The 23,707-nt window shown below is 50.9% G+C and overlaps 1 protein-coding gene and 1 long non-coding RNA gene across 2 annotated transcripts in view; both read left to right on the top strand.

Moving 5' to 3' along the window:
• Window positions 1–23,707, top strand: part of RTN4R (reticulon 4 receptor) — a 130,011-nt gene that overhangs the window by 9,501 nt on the left and 96,803 nt on the right. The gene's annotated exons all lie outside the window — the stretch shown is intronic.
• Window positions 2,631–14,393, top strand: LOC122456826. The gene is made up of 3 exons (XR_006275913.1): window positions 2,631–2,640; window positions 6,860–6,864; window positions 14,136–14,393. It is a non-coding gene; the product is annotated as an uncharacterized LOC122456826 (long non-coding RNA).

Raw genomic sequence — 23,707 nt, 5'->3', positions numbered from 1 at the left:
GGTGGTATCCTCTGCAGAGTATTGCACGGCACTAGATCCACTATGCTCAGCGAGAAAGAAATGAGCATGTAGGACCTACACAAATAAGAGAGCACCCTTTACATGCACAGCCAGTACAAAGATGTGACCACATCCCATGCAGCTGCATAGTGGCTTTCCTCACTATTGTGCTCTGAAGGGAGGGATGGGCAGGAAAATGGGCTTCGTGGCTCCGGGCCCCCTCCTTGGAGATGCTGTGGGTCAGCACCATGTTGCCTCAAATGTGCTGCCGGCCCAAGGTGCCTCTGCCTGGAATGTCTGGGGCTTTAGATACCTTGGGCCACTGGCGTTTGAAATCCCTGGGCAAGCCATAAAAGAACCAAAGACTTTCTCCGAGACTCCAGACCAGGTTTAGAGTCTCTAGGCTGCTGAGGGCCACAAACCAGAATGAGGAGGGTAACGATCGAGGCAGAGGACCTTCCGAAGTCCCAGAGGCGTTTCCTCAATCTATTAACCGATTGTCACTGTCTGGGAGAGAGGGCAGGTTTCCTGCAGCCCCAGGCTTTGAGACGCCCAGGAAATGCGGAAGCATTATTGGAGTGTGCACTCTTGGATCTTTGGAGGGTGCACCCTTCCCTCCACCCAGGTGTGTAGCCCCGCAGCACGCGGCTCCACCCGCTTCTGGCACACCTGTCAGTTCTTTGTCAGAGCCTGATTTAGCGAGAGTGATAACTTCTCCCCTCCCCCTCTCTCAATTTGCAGCAAACATCTCCTGATGGAAGGGAGGAATTAATAACAGTAATTGCAGCACCTCGCAGTGCGGCGTACTCATGCTAACCACACAAGCAATGACGGATTGTGGGAAACCGCTCACAGGAACTGCTCTGGCACAAGGAAGTTGATGCGGAGATGGCCTATTAGTGGCCCCTCTCCATCCATCACTGCGGGTGGGCGCTTTGGGGAACACGGCACCTCCTCCTGCGGGGAGTCTTGGAAAGCCGCTTCAGCCGGCGGGTATCCCCGGTAGCCTGCCAGGGGAGGGGGCAGCGGAAGGGTGCGTAGGGCAAGGAAGGGGAACTGAGTGGGATCTCTCCATGCTGTGAACTACCAGGCTGGGTGTTCTGCAGGGGCTTGGCTGTCTCCCAGGAGTGACTGGAACTGCCCTCGCCCTTCCCAGGATGTGCTCTGCCCAGGCACCGGGCTTCTGAGGATCTGCTTCCAAAGAGCCCTGCAGTGTGTGTGTGGGGGGGCGTGGGGGGAGGGGTGGTGTTAGGTTACCCTCCCCGCCTGCAGGCCAGAGGGAAGCTGGAGCTCTTGAGGGGCATTTCTGCGACTTGGGGAGTATGTGGCCCTGCTATAGTGTGGTGCTGCCCAGGCATTGCCTGGATCATTCAGCAACCCACCTGCAGGTGCCCCGGTGTTGCTCAGTTGCTGGGTCCTAGGTATTGACCTAGCTTCCTTCCCCATGCTCCGCCCAGCTGGGGAGCCCTGGCTCTGCACCCCTCCACCCCACCCGCCATGTGGTGAGAGCTGTGAATTGGAAACTCTGTGGAGGATGCCATTTGCTGCAGGTTGATAGTTCGTCACTCCCTGATTTCACATCTCGAACACGATCTCCACTAAACCCTGTCACGGCTGGTGATCTGGGAGCAGCCCAGACTTGCCTCTCTACTGACTCCCCGCCCCTGTCCCTCTGCCTCCCCATCTCTGCTGGGCCCCTCGCTCCCGTCTGGCCCTGGCAGCAAATCCAATGGCACTGGGGCCAATTCTGGCCTAGAGTGGTGTTGTACTTAAAGCCCCAGCTCCTGGAGTCCTGAGGTTCTGGGAAGTTCTCCACTTGCATTTCAAAATGCAAAGTACATTTCTGCCCTCCCAGCTGTGGAGAAGAGCTGGAAAATGTGGCCCCTGAAGGCTCAAAACCCAGAAGGCAAATAAACAATATTGTCTTGTCTGTGTAAAGGCGTTTTAAAAAAATCTCACACCCATGATTTTTGACGCATTGGGGTTGGTGCTGCTGCCATGTCCTTCACTGACTGAAACGCAAAGCCTGGAAATTAGGCAGAAATTATTTAAGCAGCGTCCCCAGCCCCACTTTGGTCCCCATCGTTCAGGGGACGCTGGCTCCGACACAGCTCCTGTCCTGTGTGGAGTGGAGCCGCTCCCCAAAACCTGGCCTCATGGGCTCTGGGTGGGTCACAGCTGACTGCCTGTGTGTGGTGGGAGCGTGGCCGTCTGGGCTCTGGTGTCCCTGCTGGAGGAGTGGGGTTGTCTCTGAATGCCAGCCTCTGCCTTTCGGATTGTACCGAGGGATCAGCATGGTCGGAGAGATATATCTGCACCAGCTGCTGAATAAATGATGCCAATCCTGCCCCTTGGTAGCCACCTAGGAGCAACTGGCTTCACATGGACAGGTTCTTCCAGGGTGAAATGCTTTTCTTCGACTAGGATTTATTTTTGGCTTTCCCAGTGCTTGGCTAGTCTTACAGTTAATGCGGGGATTCTAGCCTGTCAGCTGGGAGCTCATGCCATGCTGCTGGGAGACAGCCATCTCCCAGAGCATTTGCTAGGTCATGGCCCATGGATTTGTTTGCCATAATCGTCTGGATGTGTGTAACCCATGTGTGCCTGGAGAGAGGCAGTATCCCACTGGTAGAAAGAGATGTCTGTGTCTGCTTTGTGAGAGGGAGGAGGAGAGAGCTCTTTGCACCACACACACCGCAAAGATGGGGAATTTGCTCTCTCTGTGGAGATGGGGCCAGCCAGCTCTGCAGGAGAGCAGGCTCTGTAGCGATTCAGGAGCAAATGCTGGGATAAGGACTAGCTAGGTGTCGTGCTGTGTGCATGCAGCTTGGCCCAGTGCTCGTTGCATGAGTGTGAGGCATGGAATGCAGCCAGAGGACAGGCTCTCTCCTCTCCTAGGCCAATGCCATGTCCTTGGGAGGTGGTGTGTTTCCGATGTAAATGCCCTGGGATGGTGTCTGGGCAGCTCCCCCGCTGCATTCTCGTTGCTTGCGCCACTGGGTATCTCTGTGGGGAACGTTGTTGTTCTGATGAATTTGGATCTGAGGGGTGGTAATAGGTGCAGCCTTGAGGCCACAGATCCAGAAATCTCTGGGAACAGTCGGGATGGAGCTGTGCAAGTTTCCCTGCAGTGCAGCCCCAGTGCGCCTCCCCCCTCAGCATGAGGGAGCACATATCCTCTGGCAAGCAGCCCCAAGGGCCGTGTGGCCATGCACTGGCCTCCACTCCATGCCTGTGGGTGAGAGATGGAGTTTTGAAGCACATGCTGCTGTTTCAACACTAGCAGGTGGTGTGGCCTAGTGGGTAGAGCATGGGGGCTGGATGGCCTGGGTTCCAGGCCCAGCTCTGTCACTGACAGGTCATTTAGAGTCTGACAAGCAGAGGTTCTGAGAGCCTGCAGCTACCACTGAGTGGTGAGTGCTGAGCATCCCTGAAAAGGCAGGCCTGCAACCTCTGTTTCCCAGCTCTCTGTCTGTCAATGAGATCATGTTACTAACCTGTCCATCTTCCGATTTAATGTACATCAGGCCTCACCAGAGAGAGTGCTGGGGGCTGCTTACCCTAAATCTGCTATCTCCAGGTAGTAAAGATGAGACCTTACCAGAGACTGAGCATCGCAAAAACAGGAGCTGGAACAAACGGATTAATCAAAGACCCACAGGTCACCAGGCCCAGCTGGTCCAACTGAGCATGCTGATGGGTCTTGAGAATGAGCAGCTAGAAAAAATATGCCATCTCTCCTTAAAATCAGCTGCTGTGCCAGAGGGCTGGAAGGCAGCGTATGTTTGCCTGTCCTTTAAATGACAGGAACTAAGAGCAGCCCTGGGAATTAGGGCAGTGAGCTGTCCCTCTGCACCAGAGATACTGGGAAGCAATAATTAAAGACAGGTATAAAAACACTGGAATGATCCTGGTGTGATGGGAGTTAATGGTTTCTGTAAAGGAAAACCGGGCATCTCCAGTCTGCAGAATTCTTTGAGCATGTCATCAAAAGCAGAGCCAGAGGAGGAGTGGGTGATGTTTGGACTTTCTGAAGGCTTTTGCCAAGGTCCCCAACAAGGGGCTGTTAAGGTCATAGTTTCTGATCCATGACAAAATGTTACCTCTCACTCTATCTGAGAGATAGAAAGCAGAGAGTAGGAATACAGAATTGTGTATTCAATCTGGCAGAACATTAACATCCGGAGGCCTCAAGCATCTGTCCTGGGACTGGGATTGATAATGGATTGATGACTTTTCTAGAAAGGGGTGTGAACTCTGAGGTGGCAAAACCCTGGTACACAGATGACACAAGCCTTTAGGTTAATTGAGAAGAGAGGAGAACTGTCAGAGGGAACTAAGCAAGGTTGGTGAATGGGCAATATAATGGCAGAGGAATTTCAGAGCTGATCGATGCAAAGCAGTGTGCACTGGATGGATTATTTTCATCTCCTCATTCATATTGCTGGGTTTTAGATGGACTGTAACTCTGTGCCCTCCAAAGAAACCTCTGCTCATTGTGCACCAGCAGGCAGCATGTTAATGGATCCAGAAAAGAACCCCAAGAAACCAGAATGCCTTCTTGTTCATTAATGGTATGCCATCCTTTGGAGGTATTTTGTGTACTTTTGGTCACCTGATCTCAAAATAGACACATCACCCATCTTTGTGCTAAAATTATTCGAGTGAGGAAGAGAGTTCTCTGTGGAGAGACATCAGAAAGCCTGGGACTGTTTGCTGCAGTAAGGCGATGAACAAGAGGGGACAGGAGGGCAGAGAATGCAATAATGAATGACACAGAGAGGGTAGATCAGCCACATCCCCCAGATAACACAGAAGCATTCAGTGAAATCAAAAGGCAACCCATTTAAAGCTGATAAAAAGTGATTACTTTAGGTGACACATGGCTAGCTTATGGAACTCAGTGCCACAAGGTATCGCTGAGGCCAAGAGCTCAGGGAGAATTGAAGGAGGATTGAACACTTATATGGCATGAGAACATCAACAGGTACCTTAGGTAGGAATAAAAATACCAGAGCTATAAACCCTGTGGCTTCAGGCATAGACCAGTCTATGGGCAAATGGGTTAGGAGAGAATATCCTGCAAGGGCAGGTTGTTCCACAATGCGCCCCAGTGGCGTTTCTTGCCCCTTCCCCTTATGCATCCAGCCCTGGCCACTGTGGGAGATGGATACTGGACTAGAAGGGTTCCCAGTCTGGTCTGGCCTGGCACGGCCTGTGTTGGTCTCTGGCAGGCAGGGATGCTGGGAGGATGAGTGGTTAGCATTTGCCCTGTTGTGCTCAGCAATCTTCGCTACCTTGGGGGCAATATTTTATTCCCCTCCAAACTAGGGGCCACCGTGGAGATTTGGACAGGTGCCGCTGGACAGCGTGTGCTGCACACGGTGCTGTTCTCTCGAGCCGCGGTGTAGCTTGTCAGGACGCTACATGGAAACGTGCATGTTTAGCATTGGGATTCGTTAGCGGTTTTGTTTGTGAGAAATGGGACTCATCGTGGGTGGGCACTGGAGGCTGTTAGCCACGGTGCACAGTGGCTTTGGAGGAGGCGTCAGCCTAGCACACAGCCGAGTAGTGCCAGGTGGCGGTGTGAATCCATGGTGCCTCCATGCAGTGTGGGGCGGCAAGGTCCCTGGCAAATGGGTGCTGCCCACCAGTCTGGGAGCCAAGTGCTGGCCCGGCCCCGGGCTGCTTAGGCTCGCTGGCGGCAGAGGCCGGCGACGGATGCAAGGTGACGTGTGGAGTTATGTTTCTCTAGCTGGGGTTGGCTCCGGAGTGATGCTGCCATTAGATAACCAGGGGGAGGGGAGCCATTGTCCGTAGTTGCACATTTCACAGCAGCGAGAGCTGCTCACAGTGCCTGGATTTGATGCAAGAAGCCTCTTTCTTTCCCTTTGAAACAGCACCCTTCTTACAGGGCTTGATCCACCGCCAGCTGGAGTCAGCGGGAGCCTTTCCTCTGGCTTTAGTGGGTTTCGGGCCTGGCCTTTAAAGAGTTAACAGCAATAGTAGATTCGTAGGCATTAAGGCCAGAAGGGACCACCATGACCCTCTCGACTGATCCCCTTGCTAGCCCAGCCTTGAAAGTAGCATGGGGGATTGGGTTCCGCCGGCTGCTCTTGTGTGTGCCACTCAGTGCTCAAGAGAGATCATCCCATAACAAACCAGCATGTTCAGGACAGTGCTAATGACAGACCCTCCCATAACAAGCCAGAAAGCAGCTTGCCTTTACGAACATCCCTAAAAATAGCACACCTGGATGCCCATGTGATGCGCTTTAGTAGGAAAATAGGTTCATTTCCCAGCTCATCGGGGAGCGTTGTATACAGCAGAGAGTAAATAGTGTTTTTTTCAAGTGATAACAACTACTTTGGAGGTGCCCTTTCCAGCCATTTTCTTATACCCCCGTCTCCAGTGGGGCTGTGGAGGGCAACATCCGGCCCTGATGATCTCTGGAGATGATCTCACTGCATTGTATTTGCTTGGCTGCTAATTAAGGGACTGTTCAATCCCCGCTCTGTCCCCTGCAACTTCCTGTAAATGCAGATAAGAGCCATTACTAATCCATCACAAGGTGCAATAAAATCCCCTTAATTAATAAGTAGGAGACACTGAAATCTACAAGAGAGTGAGCAGCCGAGGGGAACATGACATGGCTGGGCATTGAGATGCTCAAGCAACTGAGCAGGGTGGCTGTGCTCCCTACTGGGCCCAGGCACACCACAGGGGCGGCACCGCTGCGAAGGGAACGTCGGCTTGACTTTGCTTGGGGAAGCAGCTTGTCAAGGTTCCTTCCCCACTCTGAACTCTAGGGTACAGATGTGGGGACCTGCATGAAAGCCCCTAAGCTTATTTTTACCAGCTTAGGTTAAAACTTCCCCAAGGTACAGACTATTTTACCTTTTGCCCTTGGACTTTATTGCTGCCACCACTAAGCGTCTAACAAATATATAACAGGGAAAGAGCCTGCTTGGAAACGTCTTTCCCCCCAAAATCCTCCCCAAACCCTACATCCCCTTTCCTGGGGAAGGCTTGATAAAAATCCTCACCAATTTGCATAGGTGAACACAGACCCAAACCCTTGGATCTTAAGAACAATGAAAAAGCAATCAGGTTCTTAAAAGAAGAATTTTAATTGAAGAAAAAGTAAAAGAATCACCTCTGTAAAATCAGGATGGTAAATACCTTACAGGGTAATCAGATTCAAAACACAGAGAATCCCTCTAGGCAAAACCTTAAGTTACAAAAAGACTCAAAAACAGGAATATCCATTCCATTCAGCACAGCCATTTATTTTATCAGCCATTTAAACAAAACAGAATCTAACGCATCTCTAGCTAGATGACTTACTAAGTTCTAAGACTCCATTCCTGTTCTGTCCCCGGCAAAAGCATCACACAGACAGACTCAGCCCCTTTGTTTCTCCTTCCCTCCAGCTTTGAAAGTATCTTGTCTCCTCATTGGTCATTGTGGTCAGATGCCAGTGAGGTTATCCTAGCTTCTTAACCCTTTACAGGTGAAAGGGTTTTTCCTCTGGCCAGGAGAGATTTTAAAGGTGTTTACCCTTCCCTTTATATTTATGACACAGCTGCTCACGCAGAATGGTATAAATGGCGAGTGTCCATGCCAGAGCCCTCTGATGTGCCCAGGGACCCTCTCCCCCGGCTACCAGTCTGAGCCTAGCTGAGATGGCTGGAAGGATATGGGGGTTTTGAGCAGCTGCAAACCTGGCTAATGCTTGGTGGGGGGGAGGTGGGAACTTCCAGGGAGGGGGCTTAGGGTATGCTCCTGGGGAAGGGCGTGGGAGGGGCTGCTACGTTCCCGGGACAGGGCGTGAGAAGCACTTCCTTTTGATTCCTCAGCATTCATCCCAAATCGCCAGGAAATCACTGACCAAGGCTTGAGCTGCCTCTGGCTGCAAGATCCCTGGATTCCAGCAGGTGTGTCCCTTCCCTGCATGCTGTACTCGCGATTCCCTGCCATCTTGGTGCTTCCACCAGTCTGGACCATTGTGACTGTGTCTAACCTGCACCCCCTGTGGAGGCAAACATTGCTTCCATGCTGCCACCCCCCCCCGGTGCTTTCTGCAAGGCATGCTGGGCTAGACGTGCCCATTTCCAAGACACCCATGCAATAGCAGGTGCTGGGGAGCTTTGCCAATGAAATAAAGTGACCCCATTTTACTGAGGCTGCCTCTCTTCATCTCTTGGTGACCTTGGGTCTCATGTCTCCTCAAGCCCCGTCTCCCAGGTACCACAGGGAGCTGCAGGACTGGGCAGCAGGTGCCTTTGTGATGCCTTGAAGTTCCCTGCCCTCGGGGGCAGGTCTGGAAGTGGCTGACATGGTTTATAATTCTGCCTTTCTTGCAATGTGACGCTGTGGCCCATTGTAAAACATGCCTTGTCCAGGCTGCCTCTCCTTCCCCTGCTTCCCCCCCATCCCCCCAGTTTATGTCAGCTAAAGGCCGAGAAGGGGATGTGCATGGCAAGTGGCCAGATGCTCGACTCACAAATTGGCCCAACTAAAGGAAAACTCCACACAAACAGGGAAAATCTGCATACCCCTCAGATGTCATCTTAAAGACCTGTCAGGCCCAAAGAGATGGTTTCTAGAATAGACTCCATTCTTCACCTGCCTAGTGGCAGAAATACTGATCTGCCTGACGTGGGCTGTGCCAGCCAACAGTGCACAGTTGTCTGTAATAAATCCAAGTCCCTTGGTGTCCTTATCTTGGCTGTCACATCCTCCTCCCCTTCCTCCACCTCTCAGGTGCTGATCCCATTCCAAATCCCATTGTCAAGCTGTCCTGCAGTGGCTCAAGAGCATGGGTACCAACCTCGGGACAGAGTGTTAGGAACCAGGGCGCAGAACTCACATTGGTTGTGAGTTCTGTGCTTTGATTTCACCGACAAGTTATCAAGTGTGAACTCCTCGGGCCCCATAACAACCTAACCATGGAGTCACAGGCGGTCCTCCTTGGGCACTCTGGTCTCTTGTGCTACGTAGGGGAGCCTACTTTTGTGATAGCTGGTCCCTTCCACCAAGAATCGTAGCAGTATTCAGACCAGTTACTTACCCAAGTCAATTGCACCTAGGCTCTCACACCAAAGACAATGCTTGTAGCCAATCCTGTAATAAAGTAGCTAAAGCTTTATTAATAGGAAAAGGAAACGAGAGTTATTTACAAGGTTAAAGCAGATAAACCTACACACACACGAGTTACAGTCTTAAGTTTAAAAGCCTCTGTAATAAGCAAGCTCTATATGTCCTTTGGGGCTAACCCAGGCCAAGCAGTGGGGATCTTTTGCTTATGCTGAGCAATTCTTGCCCCTTAGAGTCCAAACAGCATAAAAGAGACAGTTCCTCCTTGATAGGGCTTTTTATTCCTTTCCCCCTTGTACTTGGAGTTGCAAATTCAGCTGTTGGATGGAATTCCGTTGCATGTCTCCTTTTTGTCGGGGGAAAATCAACGGGAAGCAATCAACTTTCTTTTGTCCATTGATGTTCCACAATGGTTTGTCTGGTATTTATGGGCCTTCTTTTGTTGGGCAGGAGATAATACCTCCAGCTGGAAACTTGTATTTCACCCTTGTTAATCCTTTTTTCCTGTCTGGTGATTTACAGTTAGAACAAACTTAAATATCACTGTGTAACATAGGATACAGAGACTAATGCATGCAGCAATTTACAAGGCTTTCATAAAGTTTAAACATGAAACACATGTTTATAACTCGAATCCCTATGTTAACAGCACTAACATCCAGGTGAGCCAGACTGGCTCCAGCCATGTATTTGTCCTTATTCATTGGAGACCTAGGGGCCTTGGCATGAGCTGTCACCTGGTCCGCCAGCATCACAGACGCCTCTCAGCCCCATCAGACAGAAGCCACGGGCTGAGTCCCGACACCCTCGTGCTGTTACTCAGGACTCCATCTCTGTGGGGGTCAGTGGAGTTTTGCCTCAATCAGGACTTCACAGTTCGGCCTGATAATCTTTTTGATCCTTTTTGATCCTTCTCTCGCACCTCCCCCCAAAGCCTGTTATTGAAAATCATGAATGAGCTGACAGCGCCCACCCCAGTATACACAAAAAGAAGTTCATGAAGTGAGCTGTAGCTCATGAAAGCTTATGCTCAAATAAATTTGTTAGTCTCTAAGGTGCCACAAGTACTCCTTTTCTTTTTGCGAATACAGACTAACACGGCTGCTACTCTCACCCCAGTATAGTAGATAATTCTGCAGACAGATAGTTGTACAGTTTGCCAAAGGCCAACATTTTCCAGTTGGGCCTCACTTTCAGATGCCTCCATTTCTGGATGCCCGAGGGGTCGCTAGCTGAGTCCCTAAAACTGGAGTCACCCAGATTTAGGACAGAATTGAAAATGTCAGCCTAAGCGACTTGAACAAGGTCCCAGAGAGAATCAATGGCAGTGCTAGGAGATGAACCCAGGAGTCCTGGCCCTGGCTGTCCTGGGTGTGCTGCAGCCTGATTCTTTCTAAACCGAAACACAAGATGAAATGGATGGAACACTTTGGGAGGGGCTGGCTGGTTTCCACTTGCACCCTCCAGAGAAGAGACGAGAGACACCAGAGCAGTCTGTTTTGGGACCTGTGTGGGCTGTTCTGCATCACAGCCATTGGCAGGGTCTGGATTGTTAAGCCTGTTTGTTTAGATAGCTCTGCTGACCCTCACCCCCTGAACCCTTGCTAAGGTGACTGTGTTTTGTGCTAATTGTGAGCATCCCCGCCCTAGCAGGAGCCTTCTAACTTTGGGCCTATAGATTCAGAGGCCCCAGAAGGCTCTTAAGAAGGCCCCCAACCCCCTGCCATGCACGCCTCTTACCCAAGCAGTGAGGCAGTGCAATGTATCCTAAAGCTGAGATCTGGGACTGAGGCTCAGCCAAATCGCCCTGGTGCAGTCGTCTGTGATTTCCTCTTGTTGATGATGATGATGATGGGGCTTGTCTCACAGTTAGTTACCTCTCACTTGATTGCTGCCTTGCAGCATGTCTCCTGGGGCCATCTCTCCTTGTTATGCATGCTGCACCCCTTGCTGCGCACCTGGACAGCTGCTCTGCACAGCCAAGGCTCAATTACACTTTGAATTCCCTATTTGGAAAAGGCTGTGAAGTTCTTCATTCGCACCTGGCAGGGCATGGCATGGCAGGCAGTGAGACGTGGAGTTGGCCTGTCATGGCCCCCTACTCAAAGGGCTAGAATGCACTGCATGTGTGTCTCCCTGGATCTGCAGAAAAAGACCTGGGGATGACAGTGGATTAGAAGCTGGATATGAGTCAGCAGTGTGCCCTTGTTGCCAAGAAGGCTAATGGCATATTGGGCTGTATTAGTAGGAGCATTGCCAGCAGATCGAGGGATGTGATTATTCCCCTTTATTCAGCACTGATGAGGACACATCTGGAATATTGCGTCCAGTTTTGGTCCCCCCACTACAGAGAGCATGTGAACAAATTGGAGAGAGTCCAGCGGAGGGCAACAAAAATGATTAGGGGGCTGGGGCACATGACTTATGAGGAGAGGCTGAGGGAACTGGGGTTATTTAGTCTGCAGAAGAGAAGATTGAGGGGGGATTTGATAGCTGCTTTCAACTACCTAAAGGGGGTTCCAAAGAAGATGGAGCTCGGCTGTTCTCAGTGGTGGCAGATGACAGAACAAGGAGCAATGGTCTCAAGTTGCAGTGCGGGAGGTCTAAGTTGGATATGAGGAAACACTATTTCACTAGGAGGGTGGGGAAGCACTGGAATGGGTTCCCTAGGGAGGTGGTGGAATCTCCATCCTTAGAGGTTTTAAGGCTGGGCTTGACAAAGCCTTGGCTGGGATGATTTACTTGGTGTCGGTCCTGCTTTGAGTAGGGGATTGGACTAGATGACCTCCTGAGGTCTCTTCTAACCCTGATCTATGATTCTATGATCTCATGTGATTCCTCTCCAGGTGCTCTGAGCACAGCAGCCCCCTCCCATCCCATGGCAGCCCCCTGCCCCCCCTCACCCCACAGAGCATGCTGGCACTTCCGCAGCTCTTGATCCGTAAATGTGCACCTGAATCAGAAAGTGATTTCAGGGGCCGGAGCGATCTGCCTGTAAACCACCAGGGAAGGAAACCACAGTGATCAGCTTTCTCTGGCCCAGGTGTGTGCACAGGGTGAAGAGGGCCAGGCTTCTCTCCACTCTCCCTGGGACTGCTCCCAGAGGCTGGGATCCTGTGGATGGTGATCGTCAGTTGTGAAAACTTTCTCTCTGCTCCCCAAGCAATGGAACATCTCCACAACAGGATGCCCTGCCACAGCTGTGGGCATCCCCTGTGCATCGCATCCCTGCCCTTTGCAGACCCTGTGCTGGGAATTCCTGCCAGGACTTGCTCCCGCGAGTTCTGGTCCAGCACCAAAGTTCTTGCTCTGACTTGGCTCAGCCCAGGATCCCTCAGTGCCTTCTAGTTTCCCCCATTGTGGGTAATTTGCTAAGCGCTGGATCCATGCTGTGTGACGTGGGAGGGAGCACAGGGATGCAGGCTCCGCTTGGAAGTGCTGTGGGTGCCTGCCTGAGGCCAGGCACCCTCCAGTCTCGGTGAGGTCTCAGGGAGTTGTCTCATTCTCCTGCTAAGTGTTGTGTGTTCCCAAAGCAGCTGACTGAGTGCATGTCAGCCATGAGAGCTTATTTTCTATCCCTGCACCTCCTCGGCATAGGCACCCCTCAGCTCCCAGTGCATGTGCTGCTGGGGACACCTCTTACCTGAGGGCTGTTCTGCTTTTCCCCTCCACCCCCGTGTCTGCATGGAAAGCAACAGCGGCTGGTGGTGACAGGCTGGGGACCCGGGTGTGGCATGAGGCAGGAACAGAGTTACCTTCCTGACTGTGCTGCTACACGGCAGTTTAGAGCAGAGGTTGATTGGCGTGAAAGGGGCTTTCCAGGCTCAGGGACAGGCTGCCACTGGCTGCAGCCTGCCCCTATTTGCAGCATCCCAGGGCGCTGGCTGTGCGTTAGTGATGCATTAATAGACCCATCACCCAGCTGGGTAAAGCCATGAATGGGTCCATGTGGGCTGGAAACCCAGTAGCAGTGATCCCTGCCAGCAGTGGCTGGTGGCACCCTGCAGGGGAGCGGCGCTGTCCGATAGCTGAGGCAGATGAGGTGCCAGAGGCAAAGACACAGAGCCCCTACAAGGACAGCCTTGCCCTCCTCTGGCTCCCCCAGAGTTGGCCAGGCAGGGGATGGGCCCTCCAGCCTACTCTGCAGAGGGACGCATCCTGGCATGATGCTGGAGGAAGGGGGTGTTTCCCCAAGGACATTCCACACAGAGGAATTGAAACAAGCAGGCTCCTGCAGAGCCCCTGCTGCACCCCATCCTGCCAGAGGGCACCATGCCCACCCAGGGGTGGCAGAGCGACACTGTCAGCCCTTGCCCAGCAGCCCCTCAGTGCAGGAGGGAAACCTGGTCACTCACTGAAAGGAGGGTGGGGCTCTCCTCTGTGTGTGGGAGGAGCTGGATCTATGCAGGGCCAGAAGCTTTGCTCTGAATCACAGTGTACTCAAGTCCGCCCACGAGACACAATGCCTCAGCCCTCACACACCTGGGCCTGTCCAAGCAGCAGTCAAGGGATGGGCTCCCCTGAGCATGGCCAGGAAGGGTTAATATCTTCAGCTCTGGGTCCACTCCCCCAGGACAGTGCCTCCGCCAATCCCTGCCTAGTTACAAACATACCCAAAAGCCTTGGGGTTTTTTTGTTCGTTTTTTTTTTTTTTTTTTACAAAAGTGTGTCTGGTTTTGGAAGCTGTTGAGCTCTGTCTCCCTTCCACCCATCCATCTCTTTATCATGCTGTATCATTTGGCTCTGTGAATGGCTTAGCTTTCAAGTGTTTGCATGATGAGGGGTTAGTTCTATTTAAAAATTGCAGGACCCATGATATCCAGAAAGAGTTGGGGCTGCTTTCTGAGCAGCACCAGTGTTCACTATGAAAACTGACTATGAAGAGTTACAAAGGGATCTCACAAACATGAGTGACTGGGCAACAAAATGGCAGATGACAGTGTTGATAAGTGCAAAGTAATGCACATTGGAACACATAATCCCAACTATACATACAAAGTGATGAGGTCTAAACTAGCTGTTACCTCTTAAGAAAGGGTCATTGTGGTTAGTTCCCTGAAAATATCCGCTCAATGCGCAGCGGCAGTCAAAAAAGCGAACAGAATGTTAGGAACCATTAGGAAAGGGATAGATAATAAGACCAAAAATATCACTGCATAAATCCATGGGACACCCACACCTTGATTACTTCATGCAGTTCTGGTCACCCCATCTCAAAAAAGATATATTCTAACTGGAAAAGATACAGAGAAGGGCAACAAAAATGACGAGGGGCTGGAACAGCTTCCATCCAAGGAGAGTTTACAAAGACTGGGACTGTTCATCTTAGAAGATAGATGGCGAAGGGGGGGGGGATAATGGTTTAGGTCTATAAAACCATGACTGGTGTGTGGAGAAAGGGAACAGGGAAGTGTTATTTACCCTTCACATAACACAAGAACCAGGGGTTACCCAATGAAATTAATAGGCAGCAGGTTTAAAACAAACATAAGGTAATACTTCTTCACACACTGCACAGTCAGGCTGTGGAACTTGCTGCCAGGGGTTGTTGTGAAGGCCAAAAGTAGAACTGGGTTAAAAAAAAGAACTAGATCAGTTCGTGGAGGATAGGTCCACCAATGGCTATTAGCCAAGGTGGTCAGAGACACAACCCCATGCTCTGGGTGCCCCTAAACCTCTGATTGCCAGAAGCTGGGACTGGATGAAGGGATGGATCATTTGATAATTGCCCTGTTCTGTTCATTCCCTCTGAAGTATCTGGCTTCAGCTGCTGTTGGAAGACAGGATACTGGGCTAGATGGACCATTGGTCTGACCCAGTATGGCCGTTCCTATGTTCTTATTATTCTCCTAATTCCACTACTGATTGTTGTTACTTATTGATTACACTTGGTTGAGTCTCTTGTGCCTTCTCCCAGCACCTCTGGATGGCAGGCTAGTCTGTGCATGGGATCTGAATTTGCCAACTGAGTGGCTCTTAGCTGACCTCAGGTCCATATGACAGCCAGATCCAGTGAGGAGACACAGGAAAACTTTGATGCAGATGGATGGCTGAAGCTGTTTGTGTAGATGCTGCTGTTGGGTCTGAGTGTGGCTGTCAGATTCCCCACCTACCCCCAACCCTGGGGACTGGGTCAGCTTAGGAACAAGAGCAACCTATGCAGCTGGGCCTGCCACACCAGTCAGGACAGCAAGAATAGTTGAGGAGAAACTCCTCCAGCACTAACCCTCCGAGATGCATAGATTTCTGAGGCTAGAAGGGACCATTGTGATTATCTAGTCTGACCTCCTGTATAACACAGGGCAGAGAACAGCCCCACAATAATTCCTACCACCGAGCTTTTAGAAAAACAACCAACTTGATTTAGAAATTGTCAGTGATGGAGAAGCCACCACAACCCTTAATAAATTGCTCCAATGGTTAATTACTCTCGTAGTTAAAAATTTACGTCTTATTTCCTATCTGATTTTGTCTATCTTCAACTTCCAGTCATTGGATCATTTTACACTTTTCTCAGCTAGACTGAAATTAACAAATTAAATATTTGTTCCCCATGAAGGTACTTACAGACTCTGATCAAGTCACCCCTGAGCTTTCTCTTTGTTAAGCTAAATAGATTGAGCTCTTTGAGTTTATCACTATAAGGCAGGTTTTCTAATCCTTTAATCATTCTCCCGGCTCTTCTCTGAACCCTCTCCAATATATCAACATCCTTCTTGAACTGTGGGCACTGGAACTGTATTCAAGCAGTGGTCTCACCAGTGTAAATACGGAGGTAAAATAACCTCTTTACTCTGACTCAAGATTTCCAAGTTTATGCATCTCAGGATCACATTAGCTCTTTTGGTCAGAGTTACATGGAAAGCTCATGTTCAGCTTTCTACAATGGCCCCAGATCTTTTTCAGAGTCCACGCTTTCTGAGATTGAGTCCCCCATCCTGTAACTATAGCCTCCATTCTTTGCTCCTGGATGTATACATTTATCCATATTAAACCACATATTGTTTGCTTGCACCCAGTTTATAATGCTATCTAGATTGCTCTGTATCAGTGACCTGTCCTCTTCACTGTTTACCACTGCCCCAATTTTTGCATCATCTGCAAACTTTATTAAGGATAATTTTTTTGCTTTCCTCCAGGTCATTGATAAATATGTTAAATAATATAGGGCCAAGAACCGATCCCTGCAGGACTCCAGTGGAAACAGACCCACTTGATGATGATTCCCTGTTTACAGTTCCATTTTGGGACCCATCTGTTAGCCAGTTTTTAATCCATTTATTTGTGCCACGTTAATTTTATATCATTCTAGTTTTTTAATCAAAATGTCATGCAGCATCAAGTCAAATGCCTTACACACGTCCAAGTAAGTTAGGTCAATACTATTACCTTTATCAACCGAGCTTGTAATATCATCAAAATAAGATGTCATTAGTTTGACAGGATCTATTTTCCATAAACCCACATTGATTTTCATTAATTACATTACCCTCCTATAGTTCATTATTTATCGAGTCTTGTATCATCTGCTCCATTATCCTGCCCTGGATCAATGTCAGGCTGACAGACCTATAATTACCCAGGTCATCTCATTTCGTCTTTTTAAAAATTGGCACATTAGCTTTCATCCAGTCTTCTGGAACTTCCCCAGTGCTCCAAGTCTTATTGAAAATCAACATTAATGATCCAGCGAGTTCCTCGCCCACCTCTTTTAAAACTCTTGCATACAAAGTTATCAGAACCTGTTCATTTTAAAATTGTCTGTCTTTAGTAGCTTCTTTTAACATCATCCAGAGATACTAATGGAATGGAAAGAGTGTTATTGTCACCTTATTATGAGACTACATCATCTGTTTTTCCCCCAAATACAGAACGGAAATATTTATTGAACACCTCTGCATTATTATCCATAATTTTACCATTTCCATCTAGTAATGGACCAATACCATCATCAGGATTCTTTTTGTTCCCAATATATTACAAAAATATTCTTCTTATTGTCCGTAACTCTACTGGACATAGATTTCTCCTTGTGTTCCTTGGCTTCCCTTTTCAGTTTTCTACAATTCCTAACTTCTGATTTATATTCATTACTATCAACTTCCCTTTTCTTCCCTTTGTTATATATTGTTTGCTTTTAGCTTTTTACAGCTGCCTTCACTTGCCCTCTGAAGCAGTTTTTTTAAAAAAAAAAACCCTAGCATTGTCTTCTTCCTCAGTTGTGGGATTGTGGCTTTTTGCACATCTAGTAAGGTGTTCTTAAATAATTCCCAGTTATCATTTTTTCTGATTATATTTTTTGTTCCAGCTGAGTTGGTTCATAATCTTTTTCAGCTTTGTGAAATTGGCCATGGGTGTGTGCGTGTGTGTGTGTGTGTGTGTGTGTATATATATATATACACTGGTCTGGACAGTATTCTGCTTGCACATTATAAGTGTGATCAAGTCATGATCACTTGTACCTAAGCTACCATTCACTTTTAATTCTCTGATCAGTTCCTTTTTACCTGTTAGGACAAGGTCTAATACAGAATTCCACAGTGTTGGCTGCAACACTTTTTGAATTAAGAAATTGCCACTAGTAACGTTTAGAAATTCCAAGGTCATTTTAGTACTGGCAGCCTTTGTGAGATGATGCACAAGCAAAGCACTGAGCAGCTAAGTCAAAAGGCTGCTTCGCAGTGTCTGGACCAGGAGACTGCAACATTCCTCGCATCCTACTGAGCGGATCTTCCAGTACTTACTGGTTTATAGTACAATTGCAATGTGATTTGGGTGTAAGAGTGAATACATTAACCCTCTGGCCTCTTCTACCACTCAGGCATAAGGGTAGAGGCAGGAATGACACATGTTCCCCATATTTGATCAGGACGCATGCAGACCCGGAGCTGGAGGGAATTACGAGGTGCGTAGAACTGAAACAGAATTTCCCTTCCTCCTAAAGGATGCATTCCTTCTAAAAGAGCTTCCCCCAGGCTGTGCTTTGGTGCCTAACACCTGACCTACTATTTTCCATTTCTGGTGCCAGCTGCACAGCAAAGTGCCGGAGCGAGATTTCAAATATTACAATTTTGAGGACAAAATGGACTTTTTCATAATTGCCTTGCTTGTCTGGAGAACCCCCCAGTGTAGTTACTAGGAATTCAATATTGAAATTACTAGTTCCTACCCTCGATGGACTAATTTTGCGGGCAGCAGAAGAATGAGGGAGTTAACGCACACTCTAATGAACGTCAATCTTGTCTCATAATGAATAGGAATCAGTTTGCTGCACATTGTAGGGAAATGAAAAGCAACCAAAGTTCAATTCACTTTTTTTTTCCGTTTGCAAGATAATACAGTGTCTGGCAGATGGGTACATTCATTTGTCAACACTAAGGATTTTTATCTCACACTGTACAAGTCAAAGTTTTCTTTCAGCTGAGCTTTGTTACGTTTTCTATACAAGCCAAACAACAATGCAGTTTACAGAGCTGAATCCTTCTGACAGTAGAGTGCTTTCTCCCTCTTAGCAAACTATCCAGACAATGCCAAGCAGAGATGACCAGTCCCTGCATGGAGTGTGGCTGCTGCTCTCAGGCATGACTTGGCTTGCTGGATTTAGAGAGGGGTGTGTGTGTGTGTGTGTGTGTGTGTAAGGGGGCTCTTTTGTGCAATAAAATTCCTCTGAGGAAACACAACCCCCCATCCTACCCCGACACACGAAGGCGGTGTCCTTGTCCATTTGACCTGCTATCTTCATTGTCGGCAAAGGTCCCCCACCACCATGTGATGCCAGAGCATTTGTTTGCAGTGCGAACTTTACATCTGACTGAAGCTGGGCTGCTGTTATCTTTCTCTGGGCACTAGCAAAAGGGGCTGGGTGGCAGCATGGAGGGACAAGGGGTGGGTCCAAGGAGGCCAGGCTGCCCCATTGCAAGGGAGGAACATCAGTAAGGAGTGGGAGGAGACACAGAGCTGACCTGCTTGTGTACTGGGCATTAGGGGAAGTAGGATGTTTAGACCCCCATTCAGATCTCCCTTCACCTATACTGGTTCCCCTCACCACATTCCTCTGCTTCCATCACTGAACTCCTCCATCCCTAAGTATGCATGATGTCCTCCTTCCATCTTCCCCCGGCCTGCCAGCAACCTCGATGGCAGGACTATGGTATTGAATGCCGGTCTGCTGGGTCCCTGAATGGCATCCCTAGTCTCTGCACCATGCCGTATGCTGAACCAGCATCCTGACCATCAGCCTCAGTGCTCACAGCCCAGGCCCTGACTGGCTGGACAGACAGAATTCTCATGGGACATGTGGGCTATATAAAGACCCCAACAGGAAGAGGAAGCTGTCTGAGCAACGGGACATTGCCTCTGGTTGCTGCCTAGCCCACCTTGCCTAGCCACCCTGGTGTAAACCTTACATTGCCCCCCTGCTGTGTCACCTGACACTATGTCACTTGGACTTGCCTTGCTGACCTTGGTGCCCCATCCGCGCTCACCTCTCTGACCCACCGACCTGACCCCTTGCATTGGGACTGTCAGCTTCTGACCCCTGTTCAAACTCTGATCATTGTTCTGGGCTACATCTGATAGTGACTGACTTCCTGGATACCCACCACCACGCATGCTTGACCACTGCCCTGCCCCGTGTCTGCCTCAGCCATCAGACATGACACACCTGCTGTTGGGGCAACCCCTCTTCCTCCTCACCAGCTGGAGGCTATTGCAGCCCGGGGACAGGATGCTGGGAGGTGAAGCCAAAGCCCAGCTGGCCAGGCGCTGGGAGGGGCACGAGGGTACTGCACGGTCCCGGGAGCAGCATGCCTCAGAGGCTGTGCCAGTCTCTGACATGTTGGGCATGTGCACCATTCAGTGATGGGGGTGCTGGGTACAGCTGCCAGGGCCTGTCGCCGCAGGGTGCCCCTAAAAATCCAGCACCGCCCTGCTGACTGCTTCCAGGCAGCTTCAGCACCAGGGACAGCTCCAGCCCCTCATCTTGGCCTTTTCCTGCAGTCTAATGAAGGGCAAAGCAGCCCCTTGCCCGGGGTCCCAGGTGAGCCAGGCAGGGCTGCCGGGATTCTTGGGCTCTGGGGGCCTGTGTCTCCTTGGGATTCCCACAACAAACCCCTGAGTCGTGGCCCCGCCCAGCTGAGACACCACTGAACAGACCCTTAATGTGGAGGAGGGAGGGTGGGCCCATCTCTGTCCTCGAGCTCTGTGGGTCAGGGGTTGGCAGGAGTGGCTGGGCCTGGAGCCCCCGTGGAGAGTGTCTGGGGTGTTCAGAGTGTCTCCAGCATGTTCTCCACAGGGCTCGTCCTGGCTCTGTTCTCCCCAGAGCCCGCTCTTTGCTTGCTGTGCCTGGCAGCCCTACCAACTTCCTGCAGCTCGGGCACAGGCAGAACCTCCCTGGCCTTGGTCGGGTGGGCGGTGAACTCGGAGAGGGCCACAGGGTCAGGCCATTTGACGTCACGGCAGCTCTGGCTGCACGGGGTGAGAGCAGCCCCTGTGGGCCGTGCTTCTGCCCACTGCATGTGTTGGCACATGAGGCACTGCCTGTTTCTCTGGGCTCTGCCTTCCTGCTGTAGCAACGGGCTGCCTGTGCCTTCCCAGCTGTACGGGATGCAGTGCCCAAGCTCCACTGTGGGGTGAGGTGAGCACTTCTGCAAGAGAAGGCAGAGCTGAGGCCTTGGACCCAGGCCCCACTTATGAGCCCCCGAATGCCCTTCTCTCCCACTGGCTGTGCTGGGAAACAAAGGATCTCAGCAGCTCTGCTGCACCTCACAGGGCTTGGTCCTTCCCATGGGCCCTAGGGGTCAAACCGTGGGACCCAGCTGCCCCTTCATGTAGGCAAGTGTTATCCACTGAGTACGGGGGGGCAGCGTCAGGCCCTGGCTCCGGCATGGGTAAATGCCTGACATTGCCTTTCAAAGAAAGATCCCCAGACCACTTCAGCCACTTTCTTCCTGCTGCCTGGGGGCCAGGACCACTCCCCGACTATAGGGCAGCCCCTGACCTCCCCCAGTCCTTTCCTTGGAGGCTCTGCAAGTGAGGGGCAGGGGCATGGGGAACCCAAGGAAAGATTTTCAGTACAGTTTCTCTCCAGTGCAAATGAAAACTCCAGTCGAGCTGCAGCCGGCTTCCTGCCAGGGGAGTTTAAAGTTCCACTGTTTTTAAATATTTATTAACATGAAGATGTAGTTAGCACTTCAGCTGAGGGTAATACAGGAGAGGTCTCTTTGTTGGAATGGAAGTTAGTGATGCTGAAAGGCCATTAAGCCTTAAACATAAACTATATTTAGTGCTCGGTAGCAACCTTAAATGTCCCTTTGTCGGCTGCTTTGCTTCTGGAAGGCTGCGCCTCTGGTTGGGGATTAGTCACTGCTATCACTTCCCTGCACACATTGGGCTGCTTGCTAGCTTGGAGGTGGTGGTGAGCAGTTCCGAGGGAGGGGAAGCACAGTTCAATGATTGCATCTCCAGGGCTGATTATCCCCTCTCACTGTGTGAGCAGCACGGCAGCTCTCAAACAGCTCTGCTGGGGGTGGCAGGGCCTGCACTGTGCTGGTCACATTGGAGGTACCACTCGGATCAATCCCCAAATGGCCGGATGCTCCTGCATCTCCCTTCTGGCTGCTTCCTGGACCTTTCCCAGCTCACAGTCCTCCCCATTCTTCATTCCCAGGCTTGTGCACATCAGGCTGCCCCAATCATAGTCTCCAGGATGCAGGGCCTCTGGCACCCAGGACGAGCTGAGAAGCTGCTGGAGGTACTGAGATCCTGGGCTAAGGCAGGAGGATGCTAGTGAGGAGGGAAATCAAGGAAGGGACTCGATCCAATCACAGCCTGGTTTGGGTCAAGGTGTGGATCAAGATGCAGAAGATCCTTGTGTTGTTTTCTGTGCTGGCTCTGCATTGGCTGGTTAGCTCATGAGCCGTCAGGGTGCCTAGCAGTGCGGCTCTGTCTGGAGCAGCTCCCTGCCTTGTCTCTCATGGGGTGGGAGCAGCACACACTGAATTCCCCAAGCTGCCGGCTCGCCCTCAGGCGAGGAATGGCCGGGGCAGCTCTGCCCCGCAGGCCCCGTGGCTCCTGGGGAGAGGGAGCTTGGTCTCCTTGCTCTGTTTGATCCCTGACCTCTGCCGGGCTCCAGAGCCGGGGAGGCAATACTACCGGTCATGGCATAGTTTGTGCTATGAGACTGAGACCCAGTGATATGCCGCAGGCCTGTTGGTTTCTGGACTGGGTCAGTCTGAATCTGAGACCGGACTTGGTATGTGAATCTGAACTCCCCACCCCTGATCCTGGGCGGGACAGGAGCCAATGCTGTGCCCACGCTAAGCTCCATATCCTGTGCCCCAGCCCACTGTTCCCATGTCTGTTTGAACCATTTGCCAAGGCCAACCTGGAATGCTGGGTAATAGCCACAGGGTCTGGCCTGATCCTATTCTCCTGGCTCATCTGGCTCACACAGCAGCTGCGGGTGCATCGTGGGAATTGTTGGCTCAGCTCTTTGGCCTGTTCTGGATGGTCATAGCAACCCTCTGACCTTAGCGCCAAAGACTGTAGCTCCTCCCCCAGACCTTCCTTCTACTCCCTCTGCCCATCCTGCCATGATGGCACCACTGCTGAGAAAGGACATGACAAAAGGGAGTCAATGGGGCTAGCAGGCCATGTGCCCCTTGCCCCGTGTGCTCCTCACCCCCCAATCACTCCGGGTGCAGCTTGCTGCTCTCCTCCGCCCCATGCAGGCTGTGGGGCACCTCCGCTACTGCCCTGCGCCACAGCAAGGACTCTCAGCACTGCTGCCATGTACACACCTGCGCCCGGCTCGCAGCGGTGCCATGCGCTGCCCTTCTGACTGGCTTAAAGAGGCTCGTGGGCTCCTGCGCTCGGGCTCGGCACCTTCCATGGTATCGTCTCCATGGAGCATCACAAAGCGCTGGGTCTGGGAGATCACAGGGCCCAGCCCCCTGATCAGTTGGCAGGCCCCGGGGGTTCTGGGTCAGGGCACAGCTCCCTCCACAGGCTTTGCTCGGCTGGGACGCTATCTGAATGACTGCTGTTCTTGCCCAGATGGGAGGATGGGGGCCTTTGAGCTCCCTCTTTCCTTCCCATCCTTTGTCAGTAATGCACCCAGTGCACTGCGAGCAGCCAGGCATTCTCTGGGGACACCGGGATTGGCTCTGGCTGGCCAAGCTGCAGGCGGCCTCCTCTCCACTGGTGAGGTTAATGCCAATGGGGCAGGGCTGGGAGGCAGGCTTAGAGCAGGCAGCATGTTGTGTTTGGAGCCAGACATTTTCTCTGGAAGCACAGCTCCTTGCCCGCATGCTCAGCTCGGGGCTGTGCTGCACACCCAGCTGTGCTGCGGGGATGGGATCCAGACCACAGTCAGTGGGACTTTATGTAGCAAACTTCCATCACGAAGGAGAGTTTATATTTCGCCTTAGCACCAGCCTGAATAAAGATTGCAAATCAACGTCCCTCTCTGGTTGCTGAGAGTGGATTCACGAGCAGGCTATGTGGATTTTGTAGGCAATTAAATTTTACATAATAGAGTAACTAGACTGTACAAATTTAAAGAGCACCTGGAATACTCAGGCATATTCTGAAAAATCTAATCTCGTAT

Source organism: Dermochelys coriacea, chromosome 15 (assembly GCF_009764565.3).
Source record: "Dermochelys coriacea isolate rDerCor1 chromosome 15, rDerCor1.pri.v4, whole genome shotgun sequence".
Lineage (NCBI taxonomy): Eukaryota > Metazoa > Chordata > Testudines > Dermochelyidae > Dermochelys > Dermochelys coriacea.
Note: the sequence above shows the minus strand (reverse complement) of the source record. Positions and strands in the feature narration are given on the sequence as shown.